Below are 19,061 nucleotides of genomic sequence, written 5' to 3'. Positions count from 1 at the left end.
CCATGGTCAACAGTGATTGATTAATTTTTTTTTTTTTTTTTTTTTTTTTTAGATATATAATCTGTCTAGATTTTAGGTGCCTGAAAGGGGTCTGGAACCTGAAGTAAATCTTCTGAATATTTCCTAAATTGTAGTCTCTGATATATGCACAGAATGACTTTATGTTGCACTTAAAAAAAAAGTGTTTACATTTTTTTTTTAAATGAAACAAAATTTTCGATCTGTCTTTAATGCCTTACTAAAAATTAATTTGTTATTCATATTATTTGCTCTATGATGGGAAATAAAGTTACTGAATTACTGGTTAGCAAGAAAAGAAAGAAAGAAAATTTCCCTCTTACCTTCTGAGAATTCGTAGTGTTTTTGAGAAGTACTTTTTGTTTGTGTGTAAGATCTAACCGGGCTGAGATACAGAGAAAAAAAAAAGAGATACAAGGAAAGCAATATGAATGTAAAAAGTTCACAAAGAAGGGTCCTTTTTTATCTCACATAATTACTCTGTGTAGGACTCTATAACATGCTTCCACATTGTTATAATGATAGGCAAATCTGTCATCACCTATTCAGACTCTGCCTCAGCTCTGTCAAGCATTTTTTACACTGTTTTGCTGAAAGAAATACTAAAACCAACTGCCTTACATGTCATGTTCAGTCTAACAAAGTACCAAGTCTAATTTTAAGCTTTTTGCATTAATGGGGCCAGAAGAGAAAGATTTTCAACTCTACTGCAATTACCCCTCAGAGAAATTCATTTCACCTGCTTATTTTAGAAAGAGATAAAATAGCTTTTGGGAGCCTGGCTTCCCTCAAATGATCATAAAGATAAAAAATTCCTTAGGACTTATTTCTAATTTCTAGATAGTTAAGTGACAGTGGTCCTCCACTCTAAGTACTTACAGATTATGGCATTCCAAAAAGGATTTATTGGGAATCTAGAATACAAGTACTTACACCCAGTAATGTTCCCTTGCCATCTGCCACTTACAACTCTTAATCAGTAGTTAATAAGCCGTGGGCCTAGGATAGGGTTATTATAAATGAAGTAGGTTTGAAAATAAAGGAGAATTACAAGCAAGCTTGGTAAGCAAAAAGTCCTCCAGCCTGTGGTCAGTGGACCAAATGTGCTTTGTGAAACATCTTGGAATATTCTCAAAATGATGCTTTTATAAGCATTATGCCTGTAGACATCATTGGCATCCAGTTCTTGATGGCAGATGTCATTCATTCTGTTACTGCACATTCACAAAGAAACTGTGAATCATCAAGAATTGGTAATAGGGTGATCCATGCCTAAAGGCAAGGTATTTCTTCAGATGAAAGAAAAAAAAAGAAACAACTACTCAAAACAACAGTTGTGTGCATAAAGAGAATTATCATTAAATCAGTGACTGTATCAGGAAACCTCTGAATTAGAAGCCATGAAAAATGAACCATCTTCTCAGCTTTGACAGCAGTTTCTAAGATAATGTTAAAGATTGATTTCTGGCAGTGGACAAAGCATTCGTGCTTTTATGGGTCATATTTTTTTGATTCACTCTTTTTCAATCTGGATAGTTCATTCATGCTGATTTCTTTTAAATGCTTTAATCAGTCCCACATTGTTTTCTTTTACTTAAACTGATTGTTGTAATCGCATTGCCATTTAATCACATTAGAACTTAAAAGCTTGCAAACTAGATTCTTGAATTAACATCTTGCACTTTATTCAAATTTCAGCAGGTATCAGAAAAGTAGATAAATGGCAATCAATTTATTTATTTATCTATTTATTTATTTATTTATTTATTTATTTAGTGAAAACATTAAACTGAGTGCAAGAAAGGACTACAGACGTACAGAAAAAGGGCTTACAGAGCATTCAGTTCAATACCACATGCCTGCATTCCTGCATAATAAAGTTGAAATGGGAATAGAGACTAGAAACCTTAAAATCATTTCACATCGATTTAGTCTTCATTCATTCTAGTGTGTATTTTCCTTTGAAGTTGAAACATGCTTAGAAACATAAGAACATACTTAGAAACATAGAAACATGCATAGTTTACTCATTAGCTTCTCAGATGTTTATATATTACTTATTAGCATGTTTCACCTAAATACATTAAATAATTCCTATGATATTTGAAAACAGTTATATTAAGCCAATCAAAAGATCAAGAAATTATTCAAATTTCCTGTCGATTGCAGCTAATAATTTTTTTAATCTATTAAAGCATATAAACTGTTAACACACTCTTTTCTAACGAATAACTGGCTATCTGAAACTGGCAGAAACTCACATATCAGCCTCTATTCAGATTTCTTCCAAAATTTATTGAAACAAGTTTCTCTTGATGCTCTTATTACCTGAAGAAGGATCGTATTCCTGACTTCCTAGATGAGTGAAATTTGGCATTGCTTTACCAAAGCAAAATAACTTCTACTAGAGTAATTTTTTCTTGTCCCCTGACAATATGATTTCCTCCTCAGAAGGAAAAGTAGCACACATTTCCTGCTAAGGACTTTTCTTTAAATCTGCCCTAGGTAAGGCTTAAGAAAAAAAATTTCAAATTTATAAGCATTCATGCAATTCAGTTTATTTATCCTGAGCAGAAAAGATCCCAATCAGATGATCCTTAAACATTACGTTCAAGTGTGATTTTTTCTGTAATCCATAGATATATATTAGCTAGTGCCCCAGAATCATGGGGATAGATACAGTAAAGAAACATGAATTTAGAAGCAGTCTTATTTATCAAGTAATTATTATGCCTATACTTCTCTTTTTGTTTTTTAAATAATTTCCTTTTGAACAATTTTAAATACTAAACTGAGAAAGGCTTTGATTTCTTATTACTTGTGTCAAGACTGTTAAGGGAATTGTGTGATGCGGTACTGAAAGTTTATCACTACCAACTCTTCAGGTTTCCCCCTGGCTAGAATGTACTACTTGCTTTGAAACTAAATAACAACTCAAACTGATGAATAAAAGGGATGTCTTTATTATTTCTGACTATGTGAAAAGTATTATGATTACTCTTCTCTGCCTTCAAAGGCATCTTTAAAATATCTGTGCTAAATATGTTCCTGTCTATGCTCAGACAGGGAGGTAATAATAAGTGAGAGTTACATAGCACAGATACCAGTACATACTACAAACTAATTAAAAATTGTGTTTGCAAGGATCAATTTCCCATCACTGAAATCTTGACAAGACTAGGGTGAAAAACAGAAATATTTATAGCTAAAAACATGTAAAGCAATATGTTTAAATATGAAAAATTATAAATGTCTTCTTGAAACTTCAGGAGAAATTTAAATAGGCAGAAAATATAAGCTGTAATGAAATTTAGTCAGAAAATATGGTGAACGCTGCAAGAATTCTGTATCATGTATCTGTATCATGAAAAAATAAATAGATCTGAAAGGACCATCACGTATATCTGCTCCACATTTAGAAACCAGAGCAATCTAAGCATTGCAACTTAGTCTAAAACTAAATTGAGCAGTGGTGAAGGTATCTGAAAACTTCAGATATAAGTGCTCCACACCAACAGGGAGCACGTCTTTTGATGCCCCTTACTTTGTCCCAGTCTTTCAGTATGTAAACGGAGCAACTTTTAATGATAAGCAAGGGGGGTGGATTAAAGCTAAAAGAGGGGAGATTTAGGTTAGATGTTAGGAAAAGGGTAGTAGCATAGGCTTCCCAGGGAAGTTGTAGATTCCCCATCCCTGAAGGTGCTCAAGGCCAGGCTGGATGCCCTGTTGGCAGGCTGATCTGGTTGGTGTGTCTGTACTCACAACAGAGGTTGGAATCATTAACTGCCTTTCCAACCCAATACATGTATGATTCTATGACTCCTAGACACTATCTTTTCTTTACCTTTCCTGGGTCTTCAAAGGGTTTTACTACTTAGATTTACTGCGATGATAAAGAACATTGCTAATATTCTTAAAAATCCCCCCAGGAAATCTGGAGGGTTTCTTATCAGTATCTCCCAGTGCTCAGCTTGTCCTGAGTGAATGGCTAATTTTCCTCTAATATGCTGAATCTCACGTCAGTTCACATTCACGCATTTTTCTTGTGGTTAGCTTCATACCATATTTTTATTTAATAGATAATTTTTTATAATCATAAATACTTCAGTAAGAACCCACGAACATGTGTGTCTGAGCGTGTGTCTGAGACACGTGGCAAATGTTCCCGGAGAAGACAAGCTAATATCAAAACTCCAGAGTAAGGAATTTTGCCTTCAGGCCTTTAACTGTCAAGAGGTGATATTCCTCTCAGTGGAGATGGAACTGAACCAATGAAGAAATGAAAGGTAATTCCATCAACCACTTTGAAAAGAAAAAAAGAAATAAGAAAGAAAGAAAGAAAATCATTTTTTTTTTCCTTTAAGGAATATTTCACACACAAAAAAAAATTGCTTAATTTTAGTTTGTTTTTCTGAGATATTTTTTTTTCTGCCTCATTTACCCCTCTCTCAGATCTCATGTTATAGCAGTGATGTCAGAAAACATTACCAGCACATTTAACTCACATTTACAAGTAATGATCTTAACAATTAATGATTTAAAAGCATTCATTCTATATAATATTTGAATTTAAATTTAAGCAAGTTTAAAGTTAAGTCATAATATCACAAATGCAATTCAAATTAAATTTAACCTTAAATTAAATTCTTGCACTTTTTTTCTCATTTTTGTCTCTTCAAAATAATTGTCTTATATTTTCTTGTCATTACCTTAGTAATTTCCTCTATTGCTCTATTTAATAAGTGGTATTCAGGAGGGCAGTAGAGAATGAATATGTTAAGATATAATAATTCTGTTTATTGTTTTACAGATTACAGGGAGCAATTTGTTTTATGAAGCATCACAGAAGAAAACAGGACTATTCTGGAACTTAAAGGTCTGCCAGTGTGCTGCATAATTCACTTCTGAATTAAAGATTAATTAAATACTTTAAAAAAAATCAAAGTAAATGTCAGAGGCAGAAGGATGAAATTAAAGAAGACAGAATAACTATTATAAGCATAGCAAAGACAAAATCATTTGAAATATTATCATAGATAATGCATTATAATATCTAAAAAATATTTTTTTTTCAGGTTCAGGATTCAACATAGATATTGATCCAATAACAGTGATGTGTTGGTGTGTACTTAATTACTTTGTGATTAGAACTGAGGATGCTGATTTCCTCTCATGTATATTAAACTGCTTACCATTTCCAAATGAATAAACAATTAATTTATTTGTGTAAAGGTTTTTGATTGGTGATAATTATCTACACCTTTGTTTCTACTAGGAAAAGAGCAAGCAATAGGAATATTTGAAAAGATACCGGGTGAAATCCAGTAAAAATTGTGCATCGTTGATGCAGTAATATGTTATCCTAAAAGATATCCAACTGTTTTGTGTATTACTCCATGACTTACCTATTAACTGCTATGGAATGTAAATGTTTTTCACCAACAAAAAAAGGACTCAGACCTGAGTGATTAGAAGGCTTCTCTCCAACTTGCATTTTGCTAGAGTGTTCTAGAAGGGAAGGAGGAAGAGCATTAAACATACTGAATATGAAAAGAATCATAGAGAATCTCTCTCATTGCAACTTCTCCTTTTCCACTTTTCTTTCTCAATACTAATCCTTACAGGCACACCATTCTTTTTGTACTTTGTTTTTTTTTTTTTTTTAATCTGTTTCTTCGCATTCCAGTTCTTCACATTTTCCCCTTTTTCTCCTACATAGTTCTGTAACCCTTGTAATTTCCCTATTATAACTTCACTGATGAAACTCTAATTATCCGTTATCTAGATATTGTAGAGCAGTATTAAAACACAAGCTTATAGATGGTTGCTCTCTCTTTGTTTGCAAGCTATGATGAGCATACTCCAACTAGAGCAGCATGACCTACCTCCTAGTCAGAGAACAGCTCTCTTGCTCAGAGATAACTTGTCTTCCTCCTTGGACAGCATCCTTAATTGTTCATAATTCTTTACAGTCTCTAGAGTACTAGGTTCCCAGTACTGTGAAGTATCACATGCCCCTCTTCATATACTAAATAGTATTACATAGTGACATACAAGCCTAAATCAAAGACGTTATTATATAGATATTAAAATACTTTACTAAAACTGCAGATGAAAGAATTGTATTCAAGTCATTGAATTTTCTCTTCAAAGATCCTTAAGCAGCAGAGAGCTGAACTTAGAACACAGGCAAAGAGAAAGGGAGGAAGCCAGATGTTATATTGACTTATGTTGATTAGAGTCTCACTGAGCTTCTAAAGATATCTTAGATATTCATCTGAGAAATGAGGGTTGGTTTTAGCTCAGCAAGTATGTATATGAATCAGACTCACTGAGAACAAATTCTTACTGTGAATTATCATTCAGACATCTCCATTCTCTAAATACATGTAGTTATGAATTTGCATTTCAACAGCATGTGTAGCCGAATTATGTGAAATCTATTTTAGATAGCATACTTAAGCTTTGAGGGAGAAAATCTTTTATAGAACTCCAAACCTTTTATCATTTTATTTCTTTTATTCTTGCCATTTTACAGATAAAAGAGAGGAGCTTAGTGCTAGAGGTAATTCACTGAGCAGTGTAAATAAGCAAAAATAAATAAATAAATAAATAGTTTAAAAAAGAGTGAATAAATATACATTATGTTAATAATTTTTTATTACAATTAATTTACCTATGCATTTCAGTGGATGCCATTTTATATGGCCATGTGTATTTTTGTTTATACTTCACTACATTTTATAAAATATATTTTAAAATATAGCAATGGAGATGAATGTTTAGATAGGACTTTGCTGTTGTGTCTAGAAGATCATCCAGGACAGCCTCAAAAAGACTGCCTGCTGAAGAGGAGGCTCAGAAAGAAATTCTAACAGTAGTGCTATCTTTGTCCATTTAAATATTTACAAATAGCAATAAGATCACCTCTCAGCCTTCTCTTCTCCAGGTTGAACAGCCCCAGGTCTCTCAGCCCTTCCTCATGAAGGAGATGCTTTGTGTCCCTCTGCTGGACTCCCTCTAGAAATTCCCTGTCTTCTTGAACAGGAGAGCCTGGAACTGGACACAATACTTCTGATGAAATCTCACTGGGGCAGAATAATACTTTTTACCTCAGTAATAAAAAGATCATAGCTAACATTCAGGATCAGTTGGATACATCCTAACAAGGAATCACATCCCTGATTTGACATTTAGGCAGGGAAATGTTAAGATTCTGAGAACCTCTCTATTTTCTCTAATCTGCTACTCCAGCAAATTTTAGTTTATTTTCTTCAGATGGTTCATGCTTGGAAATAAAAATTTCTGCCATCCATTCTCCTTTGTGTTCTTTGGGGTCATTTTTAAGTGAGCTGAGTTATCTGTTCTTGTCACTACACACTGCACCAGTTTAATGGTTCACACATCTTGCTACAGTTTGTTTATCATTTCATGTTCAAATAAACATTGACCTTACACTTACTCTCTGTGGTAAGCTAACCCACATTCAAGGAAACTCTCTCACTAGTCCAGCCAAAGATCTACCCACATATTGAAGAGATTACAATGTATACTGAAACTCAAGAGTTTTAAGCCTTTTGACACCAGCAGTAGTCCTATAATCTCTATGAAGAAAAAAAAAAAAAGTATGAAATCTTTACAAACATGAAGTCATCGCTAAACTTCTTCTAGAGGAAGATGAGAACTAAAAGTGCTCATAAACCCACAAAGCTTTCTTTTCATGCTTTTTCATGCTCTTTCACTATTTCAGAACTAATACATGTTGCACACTTTTTTTTTTTTTTCTTTTTTTTTACAGGTATCTCATGGAAATATGCAGAGGTATGCAAAATATACCAGAACACTGTTGACATAAACTGAACTGTAAAGCAGACTTGAATTATGCTGTACTTTTGCACACATTTTTTGGTGAGCTCTTGACTTTATCTTAAACAATTCATGCATCTCTCCCCTCCCTCTCCTACTCTATCTGGTGTTCACCAAGGGAAAATCAATCCTTTGTATTGTCATCCATAACATCTCCAGATTTTACTTTGCAAAGGTCCATATGAAAAAAAAAAAACAAGCAAACAGTTCAATACGGGATTCAGGATTGCTGGGGATAAATGCATACATTGGTATGAAAATAACACAAACTCTTCCTGCCCAGATCCACCTCCACCCCCCCTAGTTCTCTCTTGCTTACTGTATAGCTGAACAGACAGGGAACATTTTCCTGTTTACACAGATTTCACTATTTTCAACCAAATGCATGCCTGGCAATGTTAAGAAATTGTAACATTGTGGTTTTGATTTCTGGATGATTTTGAAACTTCTGTTAAAAACAAACAAACAAACCAAAACCAAAACAAAATCCTACCTAAATAGCCCTAATTTCCATCAGTTAAGAACTAAAATTCCAGTTCTGTTTTTGAAAGTAGTTAAATCACTTGAACACTTCTACCACAGAGTTACTTTTTAATCTATAACATATGTTCAGTTTACAATTCTGGAAGGTGCAGATATTCAGTATACTGTAAGGGCTTTGGATATAAATATTTATTACCATTCTATCTCCATGAGGAGGATTGCTCACAAAACTGCAGATGAAAAAAAGCCAGTATGACAGGACACAGTTGAATGCTAATACATTTCAATTTCTGCTAGCAGTAGTCAGCCTTTATAATAATAAAGTCTCTTTTCGTTATACACAATATATGGGAAAGTTATTTCAACTAAGTCTTACAGCATTACCAGTCATTGACCTTCTTTCCAGTCAGTTGTCTTGATCATCACTCTAGTTTGAACAAGATCAAATTATTTTATCTTATTACTGTTTTAATAAATCATTCATATCGTAATAACTGCAAAGTATCACAAGAGTTATGCTGGTATTTATGGATGTTTAGCTCGAAATTCATGTCACTGACGAATAAAGGAGTTTTCAGAGACTGTTTTCATGTATTTTTCATCAAACCGCTATAATATCACACTGACCAAAAAAGAATATATATAGTTTAAGTAATACAATTCATATTCCTCAACACATAACTTGTAAGTTGGTATTAAGGTGCCTGGTGAAAATGTAAGTGTTCAATAGTTAAATTGTCATAAAACCTGCACATCTGCTCTGTTATGACTGTAGTTTCCTTTCTGTTACTGCTAGAGGCAATAATGCTTCCCACACTTCCTACATTTAGAACTTTGCCAGTTCTTTTCCTAATGACCATGTGAGTCTAGAGATCGCTGAGAATTTTCACTGACCTTCTTCACAACTTACTGAGCAAAAGTGAAGCAGGTACGCCTTGCAGAGGATACCAACCTGCCCTCAATTTTTCACCTACTCATCACATTCTTGGTAATATGTCATTCAACATAAATTTGAATCTAATCAAGAACACCCAGAAATAATGTAATGTGTCCCTATAAATATTATTTAGAATCTCTTATTCTCAGTTTAGGAATTCAGAGATTTAGGCATTGTCAGTACAAATTGCAGTCAGAATATAGGGTTCTGGTTTGTTTTTCTTCCATGATTTTTCAGAATATGTCTCTATACTCCCAAAATATGTGAGGTGGCAAGAAACTACTAAAGGCATGTATTTTAAAGAAGGAAAAACTATCAGCTTAATGTATAAAAACAACATTTCAAATGCCACATGATGATTCATTTATTAATGCAAGTACCTTGTCCTCAAAGTGAGAAGCATTCTTTTCCTTGAGAGGGCAAAAAACTATGAGTAGCTGAGAACATCATGCTAGGAGTATGCAGTAAACTATCACAGACATTAATACCAAACAAAGCCCATGAGTTACTCCATTCACATAATAAGTGTTAGCAGAGCACGTAACAAGAAAGAGTAAATTAGAAGTCATGGTGTTTTAAAAAGATCAAATAAATCTGCAGTCTATGACTAAAATGTAACCAATTTAATTACAGGTAATCGGTCACAATTAAGATTAATCAGATGGTTTAACAGAGGAACATATCAACTAAAAAATCATAATTTAATAACAAAAAGCAGTTCAGAGGAAGAAGAAAGGTATATCTACTGCATTTTGTGCAGCATATAGACTATATTGTAGCTGCAAATTTATTCCTAAGACACAGAAAAGTTGTCAAGAAGTACTTGACCAAATGGAACAAAAACTTACAACTTAATTTATTAGCATATGCATGGTGGTTTTAGTTTTGTTTTTATTGTTGTTGTTTCTTTTGTTTTGTTTTTATCTGAAAATATACATCAGAAATAGAGGGTAGTATCATCTGTCCTAATTGCAAAACTATATTAAGTACTCAAGAATTATTCCTGCTTCTTTTTAGATTTAAAGTGGAAACAAAACTAAGACTGCAGCAGTTCTTCTCCCACATACAACTTTTGCTATTGATCACAGAATCACAGAATCTCAAGGGTTGGAAGGGACCTCAAAAGATCATCATGTTAACCCCACTGCTAAAGCAGGTTCCCTACAATAGGTTGCACAGGAGGGCATCCACATGGGTCTCAAATATTTCCATAGAAGGAGTCTCCACAACCTCTCTGGGCAACCTGTTCCAGTGCTCTGTCATCCTCACCATAAAGATATTCAACATGTTGGTGTGGAACTTCCTATGTTCAAGATTTAGGTCATTGCTCCTTGTCTTATTGATACACACCACTGAGAAGAGCCTAGCCTCATCCATTTGCCTCCCACTCCCCTTTACATATTTATAAGCATTTATCAGATTCCTCCCCCAGTCTTCTTTCCCCCAGACTGAACAAACCCGATTTACTCAGCCTTTCCTCATACAAGAGATGCTCCAGGCCCCTTATTATCTTTGTGGCCCCTGGCTGGACTCCTTCTAGGAGATCCCTGCCTTTTTTGAACTGGGGAGCCAGTTCTGGACACACTACCCTAAATATGGACTCACTAGGGCAGTGTAGAGGGGAGGAATCATCTCCTTCGACTTGCTGGCCACACTCTTTTTAATGCATTCCAGGATTTCACTGGCCTTCTTGCCCACAGGGGCACACTGCTGGCTCATGGCCACCAAAACACCCAGGTCCTTCTCTCCAGAGCTCCTCTCTAGCAGGTCAACCTGTACTGCTGCATGAGGTTATTCCTCCCCAGGTATTATTCATTATATCCACACTAGTATGCAATATACATTAAAAAAATTTAGTCCTCATCAGAACCTAGAAGCAGATATATACGAATTATATGATATGTCTATACTTAATGTGCGTAAAATAAAATTAAAATTCAATGAATAGTGTTGCTGAATTAAATGTAGGTGCTCACAAGCAGTCTGTCAGAGTTTACACATGCTTGTGATGATGAGGGCAGATATAGCTGGATAAAAAGTTTGTGATTAATTAACAAGTAGCATTTGTTATTAAGTAGAATAATATGAAACCAGTAACGGTTACTGGACAAGACAGAAATCATTTTTTAGCAAACATTCTTTTTTTCGGTACTCACAGTTGCCAGGTCCTTAAAGGAAGTTAGCTCCTTTTGCCCACAGCTGCACTTGTGTTAAACTTACCCTGTGCTAGCATTTTTTTCTTAAATCATTCAGACTTCACTTGCCTACATGCCCTAACCCTAACCCTATGTTCCCAGGTAGTAACCAAGAACAACTTTTGTGGAACTCTGTGGAATGAATCTATACTGTTCTCCAAAAAAACATGCTTTGAGTTCCCCATTGGAACAAACCTACTCTCGATACATGCTTTGAACATGGTGACCAGTGTAGATACCTATGTGCCCAGGGACACCCAGCAAGTTTGCTGACTCTGTAGATGTTTTTCTGTATTTCCTCTATCTGGGAAAGCTGGTGGTCCCTTCAGCCACACATCACACTGATTCCATCCAGCTGGCAAGAAATGTCCTGCAGGTGGCTGCCCAGAGAGTGTGCCATGCTGCACAGCCAACATAGATGCCCACAGTTCCATGTGTTAGCTTCAGTTGTTCTATCCAAGAGTCAGGACAGCAGCTTTAGTATTTCTTTGATACTCAGTTGTTGCCTTTTTTGCCTTTATAAAGAAGTGTAAGATCTAGATTTACGCTTGGTCCAAACCTCTCAGCTTCATACCGATAGGAGACTGTCCTGAACCCCGTATGAGGCAGCACCAGCACTACAAGATGACCAGCTTTTTGCCATGATTTGAAAGCAGGAAGACTTTTATAATATCTGAAACACAAATATAAGACATGTCTGAAGCTGTTACCAGGTGACATTCCTAGTTATTTGCAGCAAACTCTACACCTCCTGGCAGGCAAAAAGCAACAAAATTGCCTCTCAGTAGGTGTGGTAAGGGCAGACTCCTGCACAGCACTGTCACTGCCATCAGGGAACCCAAAAGCAGAGGCACATAAGCTATTTAACAAATAATCGTAATTGCTGAAAACATGCTATTATTAGGACAAAAGCTGATAGTTCAGATAAACTGAAAAGTCTCACACCCCCTTGAGTATTCTTCTGTACGTACCATAATTAACACCAAATGTGAGTCTTGCTGCATGATAAAAACAAATGGAGTGCAACAATACCAAGGGGAAAATAATATGTCTGTATTTCTTTTTTCTTGACAGGTGCAACATTATTTCGAAAAGCTGAAAGTTAGGTGCTCCTGGCAGCTGAAGATTTAGTCCCTCAGAAGCATAATCTCATTAGAAGAACAGGAAGATTCAGTTTCAGTTTTCACATAGGAAAGATGAGTTAATATGAGTATCAAAAGGATATTTGTAATTATCTAAAAATATGCAATCAAGCAATTTTAGCATAACTTCGTGGTCACAAATAAGGGGAATTTATGGTGCCATTCATAACTTAAGTTTCTTCCTTTCATTTCAGCAAATTACTTTACCTTTTGAACTACTCAAACTATTGAAATTCACTTTCCAGTTTTTTATCCAAACATATAGGTGGCTCAGATAGAAAAGCTAAATCACTAACGCCCAACAATGCTTCCATTATCACATATAACAATGTTAGAACTATACATACTTATTATTATTAATTGGTTGATGTTGTTCAAAGCTAGATACAATTTTCCATGCTCATGAATTTATTGTCTTTCACTCTTTTGGCCAGAAATAGGCAGAATGAAGAAAATACATAGTCATGAGAAGAGCTCCTAAAACCCCTTTTTAACTCTACTCATCGTGAAGCTTTTGCCAGTGTAGAAGATGGAATCTGAAATTAAGTCTAGCCAGATCCCAAACTGGCTGGATTGCCTTAGTATTAGTAGGGAAATACAATATTAGAGAGAGATGGAAAAACTTGAGAAAGTTTCAAGTGACTTAGACTCTTTTGATATAAAGAGTTAGGCCCAAAGTAATTTTGATAGTTTTAAAAAATGTACCTATTTATATAAAGACTTTGAGAGTTGGCTGATGATTCAGTGTTGTTAAGTTGTATGTTTCTAATTTAAGATATGGAAATCTCCAAAAAACTTGCTTTGAAGCCAGGCCTTGTTGTGACGTTTTACCTTCAGAATGATTAATGACATCAAAACCACAGGCAACCATATTAAAACAAACCAAAAAAGTGTTATCTCTCTCTTTTTCACTCCCCACTCCTACACTGACACCAAGGAAACTGAACTAAGAAAACTGATGCTTTACTATCTCTTATGCCAAAAAGAAATGTTAACAGAATGTGACATGAAATTCTCTATACTCATCTAAATTCCTAAAGTATCATAAAACACTAATAATTAATGCTTAGAAGTTTTTTGTTTGTTTGTTTGTTTTAAGAACAGACAAATCTTGGGCACTCTACAGTGTCAAAATAATATAAATAAATACAATTTATTTATAAAATAAAAATACCTAATGGAAAGAGAATTTGATGAGTAGGTAAGGAAGAAGGCTCTGTTCTATGTCAAGCACCTGGATTCCTGTCCTTACTTCACTACTGTCAGCAGTGAGTCTGCATTGACATGCAATACAAGTACTAAGTGTTCAACATTAAGCACTCTGCCATGGCAAGATGCCAGACCTCTTAAAAGGTTTCTTCTCAACCCATTTATAATGAAGTTTACATTTGAAAGCTTGTTTCTTGGGCCTCACAGTTTGAAAAAGATGATGAATTATGTTTGTTTGATGTAAATTGTTACTGTCCTTGTTTCAGCTGGAACAGAGTTGATTTTCTTCATAATGCCTGATATCATGTTACGTTTTGGCTCTAAGAGAAAAACGTTGATAACACACTGATGTTTCAGTTGTTGCTGAGCAGTGCTGTACAGAGCCAAGGATGTTTCAGCTTTCAGCTTCTCATACTGTCCTGCCAGCAAGAGGGCAGGTGGGGAGCAAGTAGCTGGAAAAGGACAGAATCAGTACAACTGGCCCAAAAACTGGCCAAAGGGATATTCCACATTATATGACATCATGCAAAAACTATAAAACTGAGTGGAGTTTGTTGGGGTTCAGCTGCTCCTCAGGAACTAGCTGGGCATTGGTCAGTGGGTACTAAGTGATTGCTTTGTACATCATTTGCTTTGTAAATACATACACATATTTATGTATGTTGTTATCATTACTGTTACTTCTCTCTTCCTTTTCTGTCTTAGTAAACAGTGGTATCTCAAACTACATGTTCTACCTTTTTTTTTCGATTCTCTCCCACATCCCACTTGGAGGGAGTGACCAAAAGACTGTGTGGTATTTCGCTTCCTGCCAGGTTAAACCACAACAGAAACTGAAGGGGATTTTGTTATTATGGGCATGAGAATTCTGTGCTTCCCAGGTGACCCTTTAAAATACTTCAAAACATTGAACATTTAAGACTGTAAAGGAGTAAGAACTAGCACCAGAGGAATCTTTTAGGTTATCAGACGTAACTTATTTTCGTTACAGGCTGCTCCCATTTATAATGCCATTCATAAAAAGAATAAGATTCTCCTAAAGGTTCGATAAGACTAGCCATTCCATATTTCTGCCAGGGATACTGTTCTCATTTCTGTTCAAAATTTATACTGCAGTCTCTATGCACTGGCATAGTTACTTTGAAATGTGACTTCATTGTGACCCTGTAATTGACTTTCTTTTCATTTGCTCTGATTATTCTCTGTCTTTTCTAATTGATTAATTCTCTCCTTATAGGCTTTTCCACAGCCATTGGTTAAGGTCAGACAAAGGAGTTCACTAGTCAGGTCTCCAGAAGCAGATTTACATCACTAATCACAAGCAGCTGAACCTCCTAACCACTTAGAGTTATAAACAGCAAAGTAGACAAAAAGCTTCACCTCTGATTCCTGCTGGATGTTCATCAGGACCTACTGTCTTCCTTATAGCTGCTTTACCTTCGTCATGTTGACTCAAACTAGAGATTTTTTAGAGTAAGCTTTTCTCTTAACCAGACATACTTGGCGCAACCTCATATATGCAAATTGCAATTTGTCAATCAGTTTCTGCTACTCACAGAGTAGTGGGTCAAAAGACAAGCTAGTATTTTTTGCTTATTTCTCTGGTACTCTATTTTTTGACTTTTTGGAATGGAAGCTATATTACTCCATTGTAGAAAAAGCATAGGGATAATGTTGATTACTTAATTTTGATAATTCCTAAGTGAACTAATTTGCCTTTACACTAAATTTAGTCTGATTTTTGGTGATGCAACTAAACGCTGGTATATTTGACAGTTTGGTAGGCTTGTTTAGTTAAATTCTCTAGAAGAAATTGAATATGCTTGTTATGAATAAAACAATTTTGCAAGTTTGTAATTTTTTACTATAAAGTTAACCAGTCCTTTTGCTGTTAAGTAATTTGCAAATTAGTTAGATTCAAGAGGTGAAATAAGAAGTCTTTTGTAATAAAACACTGACACTTCTGCACCTTTTACAGTACAATTCAAACTGATTCTCCTTTCATACTAACAAATTATTTTCCCATGACTTCTTTTTAAGGCTCTGATGTTAAAATTATTTCAGTAACATCAGATTTTATGCCAGATTATTGAAAAAGTTTTTATTTTTATTTTTTTTACATTTCACTGGTGTTTTTTTATCTGAAAAATCACAGTATATACAAATTGCTCGTGATTCGAACCCATATGATAGCTCTTCCTGCTTTTAAATGGAAAGACTGGGTCCATCAGAGTTGGCCATGGCACTTTAACCTTAAGCTCACTGATATTGTGTGTAAAGTTAATATAGACACAAGATTTAAATGTAAAAATACAGATACTATCTTTCAAATAAATTATCCTGATCCCCAATTCTTGACATCTTCAGTCTGTCTGGATTAGGTACAAGTGCATTTCAAGTGTGTGGTGATAGTAAATGTCAGCCTATGGTTTCAATAAAATTGCTACTAATCAGGGCTACATTGTGCTAAAAAGCAATAAAGGTCATTACTGAGAAAGGAGAAAGCAGCCCAGAAAGCTTAGAGCTCTATTTGTTCTTTATTAGCCTCATTTCTCCAAGGAAATTGGTGCCAGGCATGTTTTTATTTACAAATGCAGGGCACTCAATGACTACATCGATTATGATTGTTGAAAATTATGACCTCTTCTCCAGTTAAAAATATCTTGTACATTGCACCAGCTGAGCATTTCTGATTTCTGAGGAATTTTCCTCTCCACTAGCTATTGTTGTGCATAGAAAAGGAATCTGTCAATCTTCATCTTCATCAGATTATTCTGTATCTGTTACCGAACCACTATATCAAATCAACTAATCTATACAAGCGTTCGTTTTTATGTATGGAGGTTGGACTTGATGATCTCCTGAGGTCCCTTCCAACGCCTTCCAATTCTGCGATTCCCCATGCATAATGAATCTATAGACATGTAAAGTCTGTATTTTCCCTAATCTTAAGTACAACGCTACAAATGCATGACAAGAATAATTTAGAAATAGAACAGGTGTAGATAAAATTACTAGGATTTTCTTCCTGGCTTCTTGAATTCCTCCAGTGGCACTAGACGGTGTTCTAAAAGAGAAAGACATTTTCTACGTATTATCAAAGAATTGCTCTGTGGGGGAGCGGATTCTGGTATCCAATCTCATCAGTGCACCCTTGTCAGGAGAGTTTGAGAGTGAGATAAACCAGGTTCCTATTCATCAACAGCAATGGTTGCTTCCCTTTTTATTTAGTGGAAAGTTCCCATGTCAGCCTAGCACTATATGAGGAATCCAGCCCCACCAAAGTGGTCGGTACACTGAATGCTGGCCAGTTCAGGTCACAGACACCAGCTTCCATATCTTACTCAAGATTCTCTAGAATGACACTTTCAGATTTCTCAGTTTGAAGCTGCATAAATACATTTAAAGCTATTCCTTAGATTTAAATAGAACACAGAATTCTCCAGAAATACAAGGGCTGCTCTGAAAGTAATGCTTTTTATTTTATTATGTTGGCCCACAGTATCAGAAGTGATGTTGGTGGTATGATAGTAGAGGTTGAACCTTTCCACCAATATCCCATTACATTTTATTGCTGTATGGCAGCAGAGGGGCAGTCTCACAAAATGATGTCTGACATGGAAGTATGTATGAAGCAAAAGTGAGGCACTGAATTTCTCTATATAGAAAAAGTTGCACTCACTGACATTCATCAATGCTTGCTGAACATTTATGTAAACAAAACAGTGGACACAAGCACAGTGAGTAGTACATTTCAGCAGTGATAACAATGACTTGAAAGACAAGCCACATTCTGGACAGCCTTGCAGATTTTTACAAGCATGATATGCAGGCTCTTGTTCATTGCTGGTGAAAATCCATAGCTAATAGTGGTGATTATGTTGAAAAATAGTGTTCTGTAGCTAAGAATTTGCTCTATCAAATAGTGCTATTGTGAAATAAATAGGAGGCATTTCTTTGGAAGCAATCTATGTATGGCCTGTGTCAAACCTATGTAATACATCTATGATGCAGTGGTAGCTCACAATATGTGAACTATTGCACTTCAGTCTATAAGTATTTGTATTTGAGAGTATATGCTACTTATTCAAGTTAAGCATTACAGTTTCTAGCTAAAAGGAGCATTCTGTAAGAAATACAGAATTTGAACCAATTATCTGCCTTCCAGTTTCCTTGAAAACTGTACACATTTTCTTGCAGTCAGGGACAGTATGTACAGGAAATTCAGTGGTAGAAGGAAAATGTTTGGTATGTCTACAATGTTACTGTTTCTATTTCTATTACAGTATGTACAAGCTTGCTTTCTTTTCCACTTACCTGGGTAGATAGAGTATGCTGTTTTTAGGTGTGTGCAGCGCTGCTCACCTTTCTTCTGAAAAATTTGTACTACAATAGGCATTATTTCCTTAATACATAATAAAAATAGCAGTAAATAAAAACATCTTTCATACAGCATTTTTTCCAGATCAGTGCTGTGTTTCTTCCTGTATATTTTGTATTCAATAAAAGCTAAGCTACATGAAAGGAAAACTTAAATAAAATTTGGATGGGGCAAAGAGAAGGATGAAAGAGGATCCAAAATATGGTTCAGTTACTGATCTACTCAGAAGAATGCAGTGGGTCAGATGCTGTCAGGTACTTTCTGGTTGTATCAGGTTTGTACTCCTTTTTACAGTACTGAGTGACGCAGTAATGTGTGTACCCTGGTACTGAGCCCAAGTCTGATCATTCATTCTGAATTAAACAACTTTGAAATATCTCCTCAAAGCAGCTTTCAACAGAAGCAAGTTTTCAAAGTAACTTCAATTTTTATTTATGCAACTATCCAACTTTTTTCTTAAATAATAAAAAAAAAAAACAAGATGCTTGTCTCATTTTGATGAAAGTAATTCCCACATTCAGCTTCTGTTCATCCACTTTTCTGCCTGAGAACAGTGGAAAGAAACTCATTTCAGAAGCTTCATCTTTGAACTCCTGAGAAAAAGTTTAAAAGGCCAACATTCTTTTTGCTGTCTGAAAAAAATATTAACCCTTAAATGAATAAACAAGGCATATTTTCAAAGCCTATATTTTTAAAGCAATATATTCTCTCTATTTCCATTAAATTTATCAGGTTTATTTAAAAATAAGCCATTGCAAAATGAAATTTCGTCCATCTATGCTAGCAGTATAATTAATTGATACATTGTAGAATCATCACTCTGCTCTTTT

The 19,061-nt window shown here is 35.1% G+C and overlaps 1 long non-coding RNA gene across 3 annotated transcripts in view; it reads right to left on the bottom strand.

The window, feature by feature from the left end:
- Positions 1 to 348: 348 nt before the first annotated feature.
- The window catches only part of LOC149919188 (uncharacterized), a 37,778-nt gene continuing 19,065 nt past the window's right edge, over positions 349 to 19,061 (bottom strand). Inside the window, exons 3-5 of one of the 3 annotated variants that reach the window (XR_016464510.1) lie at positions 6,946 to 7,077; positions 5,424 to 5,526; positions 349 to 403 (exon numbers count right to left, since the gene is read on the bottom strand). This is a non-coding gene — a long non-coding RNA (uncharacterized LOC149919188). Of the gene's footprint in view, positions 404 to 5,423; positions 5,527 to 6,945; positions 7,078 to 18,711; positions 18,864 to 19,061 lie in introns of those variants that run through there. The other 2 variants (XR_016464512.1, XR_016464511.1) reach the window with 2 other exon arrangements.

Source organism: Phasianus colchicus, chromosome 2 (assembly GCF_987193195.1).
Source record: "Phasianus colchicus chromosome 2, bPhaCol1.hap1.1, whole genome shotgun sequence".
NCBI lineage: Eukaryota > Metazoa > Chordata > Aves > Galliformes > Phasianidae > Phasianus > Phasianus colchicus.
This window is presented reverse-complemented; position numbering and strand designations above follow the sequence as displayed.